Source organism: Myiozetetes cayanensis, unplaced genomic scaffold, assembly GCF_022539395.1.
Source record: "Myiozetetes cayanensis isolate MyiCay16 unplaced genomic scaffold, myiCay2020 scf1, whole genome shotgun sequence".
NCBI lineage: Eukaryota > Metazoa > Chordata > Aves > Passeriformes > Tyrannidae > Myiozetetes > Myiozetetes cayanensis.
Genome location: NW_026086604.1, coordinates 6,450,096 through 6,459,906, shown reverse-complemented (window position 1 = coordinate 6,459,906; position 9,811 = coordinate 6,450,096).

The following is a 9,811-nucleotide window of genomic DNA, read 5'->3' as shown; positions in this document are numbered from 1 at the left end:
GCAAAGAGACTCCTGCTCCTCTGTGGCATGGGAGGATGTGCTCCACTCGTCATGGTGGTCCATACAGGAGGTACATGAAAGACAACAGCACAGTCACTGGGTGAAAGTAAAGATTCAGTATGTGACACAAAAACTTGCCAAGGGATGAGTTGCCTTTATTTGTGCCCTGGAAAGTTGTCAATTTACAAAATGTCAAGTAAATTCTGTCCCTATTCACTGTGTGTATAGGCATGTAACTGTGGTGTTGCATGCTGAAGTGTGGAGGGGACTAACCCATCCCTTCCCTAAGGGCATGTTATATGGAGGTTAGAGTAAGGCAGAGCCTAAGAATTTAATTTTTGCTAGACATATGAAGTTGGGTTCTGTGCCAGTTCATCTAACTAAAAAAAGTAAAATCATGATGACTTTGCTGCAGAAGGGCAGCAGCAAGTGCCTCAGACATGGATGAGGGGCAGCAGCAGGACCTTCTTGGCACTGGCTCACTGCTCACTGCTTTGCAGAGCTGCCTCACTGCTGCTGTTGTTACAGCTGCTCAAGGCTCCCCTGACTGGGCAGCTTTGGCAGGGCACAGCCCCTCTCTCATGGAGCTGGGGTGTGCTGGGAGGCAGCACCAGGCATCTGGGAGAAGGATAGCAATCCAGAGCAGACCCTGCAGGAAGCCAATCTGCAGTGATGGTCTGAGCTAAAGCTTTCCACTTCACAGGGGCAGCAGCCAGCTTTTGTGCTGAGCTCCTGGAAGTGTCCTGGAGGCAAGATTTCTCCAGCCATCAATGACTGTTGATGAATAGCTGATGGACAAGTTACCTTTGTCTGAAGAAGGTGGCATTAGATGGTCCAGGTCGTTAATGAGGCTGGAAAATGCATAGTTTACTGACAAATCTGAATCACTAATTGTCTTCATTGCAAAGTCTTGTGCCAGATCATATAGCTGAATACAAATTATAGTTGTTTGCTTGATTGTTTTTTAATCCATTCTATATCTGGCCTATAAACAGATATATTGTAATTGAAAGCCTAATCTGCCCCATTTATCTATTAAAGTCATATTCCATAACTTGAAATAAAAAACCTCATTGTGATGCAATGACTAAATTACTCCTTTAAAAACACTATACCATGCCTGAACATTTCTCAGTTGGTAAAATATATTATTCACCCATTGTACAGCTAGATAACTTTGGGCACAGGACTGTAAAGGAACTAGTCCATTCTGAACAAGTACGTATCGTAACTGGAAACACTCCAACCTTATAAATAGACTCATGAAACTATAGACTTATAGTTTACCTAATTAGCCAGTGACAGACCTTCTGACCCTTTGGTTAGATTACCTTTTGTTTCTAAGCTTTCATTTGTTTCGTGCTGGGTGCAGTGTAGACATTCATTTTCAGTGAATCAGTGACAGAACCATAAGTCATCCAGGATGGCTGACTCACAGTCCCATGATTTTTAACAACACACATAGTGGATGGTTTTAAATACGTAGCAGTACTATTTCACTGACATCAACATTTTGGAAAAAAAGGCAGATCAGTTCCTCAGAGATAATCCCACATTAATTAGTGCAACATAGAGTCAAGTCTCATTCAACAGACAGTAACACCACCTAATTATCCGAATTGCTTTGACTGGCGGATCAGCTTTATAAAAATCCTTGACTCAAATTAAATAATTTCTCTCTAGGTTCTTTCCTTCAAATAGCTTTAAAACACAAGGTACAATTCCTCCTAGACAATCCTGGGAGAAAGTAAACATGCTGTAAATTATTAGCTAACTTGACCTCCGCTTTCGGTGGAACAATGTCTTTTATATGGAAAGTTGGAAAACACCAATGAAAACTGATGTGTGACTGCAATTAACGTTGCTGATTACTGTCGCTGCTTTGCCACCCACATTCTTTAAGAGTCCACTAGAAAAATGATCTCTTTTCAAAGCTCATTTAGCAATGCTATCACATGAGGTGCACAGGTCATGATTTTCACAGTGGCACAGCACACTGATCTTCCATGCTCTGCAGTATTTTGTGCACAGGCCTGTTTTTTTCCACTTGAACAACAACACACCAGATTTAGGTACTTGATTTAGTCCAGTGAGAGGACATTCACCCCCTTTGCCACTGCTGTTGTTCACAGCATGTTCACAGCATGAAATACTGTCTGCAGTTGCCAAGGATGAAACCTAGGTGAAGGAGTTCAGCTAGGCAAAGAAGCCTCAGTAATGAAGGAAGGCAGGTTTGGTGGCAACTTGCAAACAATGCTAGCATGGCAGGGTACTGGTGTCCTACAAGAAGGAGTTTCCCAGAAGGGCTCTAGAGCAATGGCTTGTATCAGCAATAGTGTGGCCAGCAGGAGCAGGGCAGTGATTGCCCCCCTGTACTTGGCACCAGTGAGGCCACACCTCAACTCCTGTGTTCAGTTTTGGGCCCCTCACTACAAGAAAGACACTGAGGCTCTGGAGCATGTCCAAGGAAAGGCAACAGAGCTAGGGAAGGGTCTGGAGAATAAATCCTATGAGGAGCTGCTGAGAGGTTGGGCATGTTAAGTCTGAAGAAGAGAAGGCTCAGGTGGACCTTCTCCCTCTCTACAACTCTGTGGAAGGAGGTTGTGCTGAGGCGGGGGTTGGTCTCTTCTCCCAAGAAGCAAGTGATAGGCAAAGAGGAAGTGGCCTTAAGTTGCACCAGAGGATGTTTAGATAGAATATTGGGAAAAATTTCTTCATGGAAGGGCTTGTCGAAGCCTGGAACAGGCTACACACAGAAGGGATTGACTCACCATCCCCAGAGGTATTTAAAAGACATGTAGATGTGGCTCTTGGAGTCACGGTTTAATGGCGAACACAGCGATGCTGGGTTAGTGGTTGGACTTCATGATCTTGCAGGTCTTTTCCAACCTTAATGATTCTGTGATTCAATGATTGTGTGACTCAGGTGTTAGGAGGGAAAGGGTGGGACAGGGAGAAAAAGAAGACAAGCATGAGCTAAGCAAGAGTGGAAATAGGGGAAAGACTTTGGCAATGTTAGTGAACTTAACTGGAGAAGAGCTTGGAGCACATGGATGGGAGGATGGTGAAAAAGAAGGAAATCTTTGGACTTTGTCCATTGACATTATATAAGAATGTGTATTGTTTCTCTCTGTACTCGGGAGTTCACCCTGGAGATATTTTACCTGGTTAAGAATTTTGCCAGCTGACAGGGTGGGCAACTCAGGGACATGTTTTCTGTTCTGGCAGAGAGGGGGTTGATGTTTGGACTTTGAAAGAGCTGAGAGAAGGTGGGTTGATATTTGGACTTTGGAAGGGCTGACAGAAGGTGGACTCATGGACAGTGATTTCAGTATGGGAGTAGATGTGGTACACAAATAATACTTAAACCAAATAAATGCTCAAAATATTTACACAGCAATGACACTGCTATATCAACAGAGACAAAATAATATGATCTGGTGGGCACATGGAGTTTGTTTAGTGTTTGAGGGCAGGACAGACACAAAAAAATTAGACATGAAATGAGGACTTTGTAAGATATAGAGTATTTGCCTTAATTTGCACCCTTAAAGAGCTACTTCAGGGTGGTTGTGGACACAAAGAACCTCAATCCACATGGAGGCCTCACAAGAACTTGTCCATCACACTGTCCATAGGACTGTCAGCAGAGCCTGTGCCTCAGCAAAGTTAACAGCACTGAGGCTCCCTGAAGCCATGTTAAGCCTTCTAAAATGATAGAATAGCTTAGGTTGGAAAAGACCAGCAAGATCATCAAGTTCAACCATTAATCCAGCATCACCATGTTCACAACCAAATCATGTCCCCAAGTACCACAACTACATGTCTTTTAAATCCCCCCATGGATGGTGACTCCACCACTCCCCTGGGCAGCCTGTTCCAATGCTTGACAGGTGCTTTGGTGAACAAATTTTTCTCAATATCTAATCTAAACTTTCCTTGGCACAACTTGAGACCACTTCTGGTTGTCCTATTGTTTTTTACCTGGGAGAAAAGACTGACCTGCAGCTGGCTACAACCTCCCTTCAGGTAGTTGTAGAAAGGAAATGCTTAATGACACAGTCCAGCTGTTGGTTTTTTTTAGAGATGTGAAGATGTCTACAGATCAAAAACAAATCAAAGACTTTTTTTTCTCCCTTTGTTTCTTATGAATGAAAGGAGAGTTTGAAACTCTTCCCTGTGAAAGATAAGGTTGAAAAGAAACGATGGTTTAGCACAGTGGAGCTAAGACAAAAGAGAGGCCCTCCAAGAGATAAATTTGTGTATAAAAATATTTATTATAAACACTACATTTACTCAGAGAAAAACAACTAGGCAATTCACATCTTGTATGTTTGCCAACAAGATCCATAGCAAAAGTAGTAAATCAATTGTTCACCTTTGGTCACTCATGAAGACCAGGAACAGCTGCTCTTTGCCATATACAGTCTTTCTCAATGCTAATATGAAGGAATATTAAATCACATCTTTCATGGCCAAAAGGATACAATACATCTTTTATTGTAATGTGCTTGTTGCTCAGATGTTTCCAAACACTTGACAATGAATTATTAATTAAAGGGAGGTACTGTTGCTTGGTAGAGCTGATATTTGGAGACAACAGATCCAAAATCTTTATCCAGACCTACCATTGCCTTTTTCTGTCTTTACTTGGCAAGCAATTCAGTTTTTATGAGTTTCAGTTTGCCTATCTGTAAATAGAGATAACATCTGCACTATAAGATATTAAATAAATTTAACTTTTCCTTCCATTCACAAGCTGTCCATGAGCACTCTGGTTCTGTATGTGAGTCATATCTGGTCAATAAATTTCTTTGCCTTTGCTGGTTACAAGCACAGTGTTTCTTCTCTAAAACTGAAACACTGACAACTACAACTGTTTTGGCTCACTAGTTCCATTTTTTTCTGTAGTTAAAGAATATAATACTAATCTCTCTTGGGCACACTGGGGGTGGGGCAGGGAGTGTGGGTGGAAGAGGCATTTATAATTTAAAGGGAGGATGTGCTTAACATGGAGTAAACCAAATCCTTTCACTGACATGTTATTTAAAAATGTGCCACTGGCATGTTTGCAAGAGATTAGCATTGCTGAATGAGAAACAAGTTAGTTTCTGACTCCAGGGCTCCAAGTAGAGGTGTTCACCACTACCTTGCTCCATTCACAGTTCAGTCCTAGTGTCATTTAACATGTGACAGGCAGAGAGAAAATCATAAATGCCTGTACTAATTTTAAAGAGTAATGATTAAAATCCCAACAGAGAGACAAATCCCACCTTCTTCTGTACAGCAGTGGAGGAATGAATAGGGGCAAATAGATGCCATTTTTTCCTCCACACAAGCTGGAGACTTTCCAAATCTGGTGCTTAACAGAGTGGTAAGCAGAACATCATTTAATAGGACATGGGCACAGTTTGTACACTGTGACCCAGGGAGGTCAAGCTCTCAGCCCTAAGCTGAATGTGAATTGCTGTGGTGCATCTTACAGGCAGTTTCCCATTGCCTCCTCACTAAGCCAAAAAAAAAAAGGGAAGCTCTGCCTGTATTTTTCTAACTACTTCTGTATTTTCATTTTGTAGCACTAGTCAAATGTAAGGGCAATTCCTCCTGTGGCTTTGAGAGTTGTGGGAGCTGTAAGTAGTCAACAACAGAATTTGTGTTTATTTTTCTGTCTGGGTTAATAAAACCAAATCAACTGTATTCCTTCTGTAGAGAGGGGAAATTTTCATCATGGCTTATTGCACTCTTCCACATTGTCACATATTTGATCTTTAATAAAGATGTATTTTAAGAAACTTTAAAGAAACTGAGACCAGAATTTTAGCAATCTCAATACTGTACCTGTTCTGTTTTACTGCACTTCCTATAAAATCCTTCAGCAGACCCCTACAGATGCTGCTCAGAGTGTAGGGTTTTGATCAGAAGTGTCTTTTAGTAAACCACCAAAATAACCAGGGTTCTGCTTTTTTTATCACAAACATGTAGAAAATTAATTTTACCTCATTTGAAGCTCTCTTAAACATATGCATCATCAAAATAAATTTGTGAGGCCAGAAAATATTGTAATCTCCATTATATTCTTAAAGAAGCCGAGGAAGGAACAGTCAATCAGTAATATTCCAAAATAGTACTTAGCTCCCAAAAAGAGAACTTAGACAGAAATTGTGTGTTAAACCCAATGAGATATCCACAAAACAGCCACTAGATAACTTTGGAGCCCAGAATTTCTATGAAATCACCTTCAAACATGTGGACTGTGGCTCTGAGGGTGACTGCAGCAGGCAGTAGGGATTGAAGTTGTCACAGCTCACTGCTCCCATACCAACACTGCTGAGCCCCTGCTGTGAGAGCCACGAGCCCTCAGCATCAAGCTGAACATGTACAAGTTTTTCCCAATATCCCAGTCTCAGAGTGTATGCAGAAGGATCAATGAACATTTCTGCTCCTCTAGCCCAGAGGACTCTGCTGTCCTCAGCAGGGAGGGCATGCTCACAGGAGGAGGCATTAAAGCAGGGACCAAGGGAAAAAGAATGGGAGTAAAACAGTCTCTGCCCTCCCCTTGAAGATGCACTGCCTAAAATTAGAGATTCAGGGAGAAACAGAGTGTGTTAAAGAGAGCAAGATGCTCAAGCCAGCAAGGAAATCCCCTATCGCTGAGCAGGCAAACTGGTTTTCCATTTGCTTCTTGGATTGTTTCTGCATTTTTCTTAAAAAAAAATCATTGGGAAAAAAAAAATGATAGCATGCACACAGGAATCATAAAGACTGATTTCCAGGGAAAACCTCATGTTAAATTGGAGTAATAGCCCCAGGAGGATGGGAGGGAAAAGAGGAACCTTGGTAGAATTTTGTAATTACAAGCACCAAACCACCCAGTATATGTTCAACCACAAAACGTATTGTGGCAAGAAGGTTGTGTTCCAGGGACAGTCATGCCTCTGAAGGCCTTTTGTACACCCACAGTAGGACTTTACCCCACACCAAGTAGGAAGGCTTCAAGCTTTCCTTAGGTGGCTGGTGGCAGTGCCCCAAGTTAACTGAAGGCCTTCAAGTTCCAAACAAAATAGAACAATCCCTTCCTGGGGAGTTTCTTCCCATCAAGCATTTTTGTGAGGAATCCAACCTCTCCTGAGAGATCTGGCAGTCAAAACCCAGAGACAAATATTTAAGTGCTTCCTTTGCCCTTCTCAAGCTCCTTGGCTGCTCTGGTGAGGATGCTGCTTTTAGTGTGTCCAGGGTGACTTATTCTGGAGAACAACAAATCTCCTGGCCATCAAACTGTAATTCCCAGGCCTATTTGGGCTGGCAAAAGGAAGCTTTGATATATTTTGAGGCTGTCAAATGAGGCCAGGGCTTTCTCTGACCATGGGTGGCCAGCCTGGGACTGATTCCTCTTCGATTTCTTGCTTGTCACCTGCTGCTGAGCCCCTCATCTTACAGAGCAGGTTTGCAGAGCCATATGCACCTTGAAGGGTTTGCACACAATGCCTCACCACCTTAAAGCATCCTCTTAGGGAGGGAACTGCAATGAAGCACAGAGTAGAGGTTCAGTTATGGCATCTCAACAGCCTCGCTGATTCAGGGAATGGAAGTTGGCCAACATCTCTAGAAGATGGCTTGGCCATGCACATAGGGAGGGAAGGTTTCTCTTCTCTTTCAAGCAGGAAGACTGACCTCACTTTCTACATTCCCTAAAGTCAATTTGTTTCCCAGGACACTGAAGGGGAAGGAAACCAGCTCTGTCAAGAGCACCCAACCTACCCCAACACTAGCTCAGGAGTAGGGAAAGAGTGGGGCTGGTTCTTGCTTTGGTGCTTCTGTCCACCTGGGAGAAAACCTCCATGCTGACCAAGGGGAAACCTTGAAGCTCTGAAACTTCTGGAGTCAACACAAAAGTGAAATACCCAGTAGTTCTGAAATTGCTGAACGTCACAAACACAGCCTTCTTCTACGACTGCTTTCTGTGATTTCTGTTACTTCAAATTTTTTACTCTGTTTTGACTGCTTTAACCACTTCCTGCCTATGATGACAGCAACAGGCACGAGTGAAATCCCAGCTCCCTCTGATCCTAGAAGAAAAGTATCCCTCAAGTAACTTGTAGATCTTAGAGGATCTCACAAGGATTTTAAGAATGTTTGTCCCTTATACCTGTGTAGCATCAATCCAAACACTCCACAGATATGCAAAAAGCTGAGAGACCTGTATGACAGACTCCTGTTTACCTGCCAGCCTCCCTGCTTCTGCTGGGAGCATTGGGCTTTCACAACTTATCTGCCATCCCAGTGGCTTCCAGTATTTTGGAATTCCTGTTACCCTTTTACCAACATTGTCCCTTAACAGCTTGTATGAAGCACGCAACAAAAATCATCTGGTTTAACTCACTGGTCTGACTGCTTACAAAGTCCAAAATGTGTGAAAATGATTTACATTGAAATTATGGTTAACAGAAATTGAAAACTCACAAAGATGATGAAGATATTATTTTTCAAAGTATACATATTTTATCCTTACAGTTGTAAGTACATACATATGTCTGTTCTATGTGTGCATGTGTGTATATTATATATGCATATAATTTCATATACATAAATATATTCATGTGGGATTTGCACTGTGTAGTGGGCAACAACAAAATCAGTTTCTTGAACGTGAAGCATTGTTGTCATTCTGTACTGGCAGAATCTGAATTGGACCCTGTCATTTCACTGAACTTTAGGTGGACATAATTTATGCCATTACAGGGTCTTTGAGTAGCTGAAACTGAAGCAAAGTCTCCACTTGCACATTTTAGTTTCATGGTCCATTATCCAAGTGTCTGCAGTGTCCCATTTAGATCTTAACATCAGATTTTATGTACACACTTCTACATCTACAGACATTTTGCAATCAAGTCTATGTACCAAAAGACATACAGAGCTGAAGCTCTTACAAAAACAGTGGACCTTAGCCAAACCACAGGCTTGTTTACAGTGAAATATCTGATCTATTTGCCATGCTCTGAATATTGGTATTAGACAATCATCTCCCTATCATGATTAGAACATGGAAGAAAAAGGGAGCTATGGAGAAACTTTCAAGTTGTTTGCAGAAAAGTACTCTGGATTGCCTCGTAGATTTTTGTTTGGCTCACAGATATATGTTGTTTATTTAAAAGTTCTGTTCTTTCTGCCACAGAGATGTTTATTTGACATGGTTAGTGCTTTCTTTTTTTCTGACATCATAATTATATTAGCATTGCAGATTGAAGATTTAATCTAAACCACTTTTTTTTTTTTTATTCGGGCAGTGCTATATCCAAAGATTATTCATTGGCTTTAGATATAACTCTCTTTAATCTATGGGTCAGATTTTCAACAGCTATTTTATACTGATTTACACCTGCTGAATTGCAGGGTCATTGCATCTAACAAGCTAAGGCCTAAACTGATTGTCAGTGTCTCATTAGGCAACTTCACAGACAATCCAGTCCTGCCTGGTGGATTTACGTGTTTGCACAGGTATTGAAAGCAAGGGCAGGGAAAATAATGTTGTGATTCTTCACAATAAAATTAATACTGTGATTCCTTGCAGTTATTATATACTGATGCAGATGCTACATTTTTTTTCTCTTGTTACTAATAGCTGGTTTCAGTGACACAACATAATTACCAAAACCTTGCTTGTTAGGCATGAGAGAGCGACCAGCCCTGCCCATGACACAGACAGTCCCTGCCCAAAATGCTTATGATCTCACAAGACAGTCACAGAGCAGACAGGGAAAAACATGACGAAGGAGCTGGTTTAAGGGACAAATAGCCATAAATTATTATAATC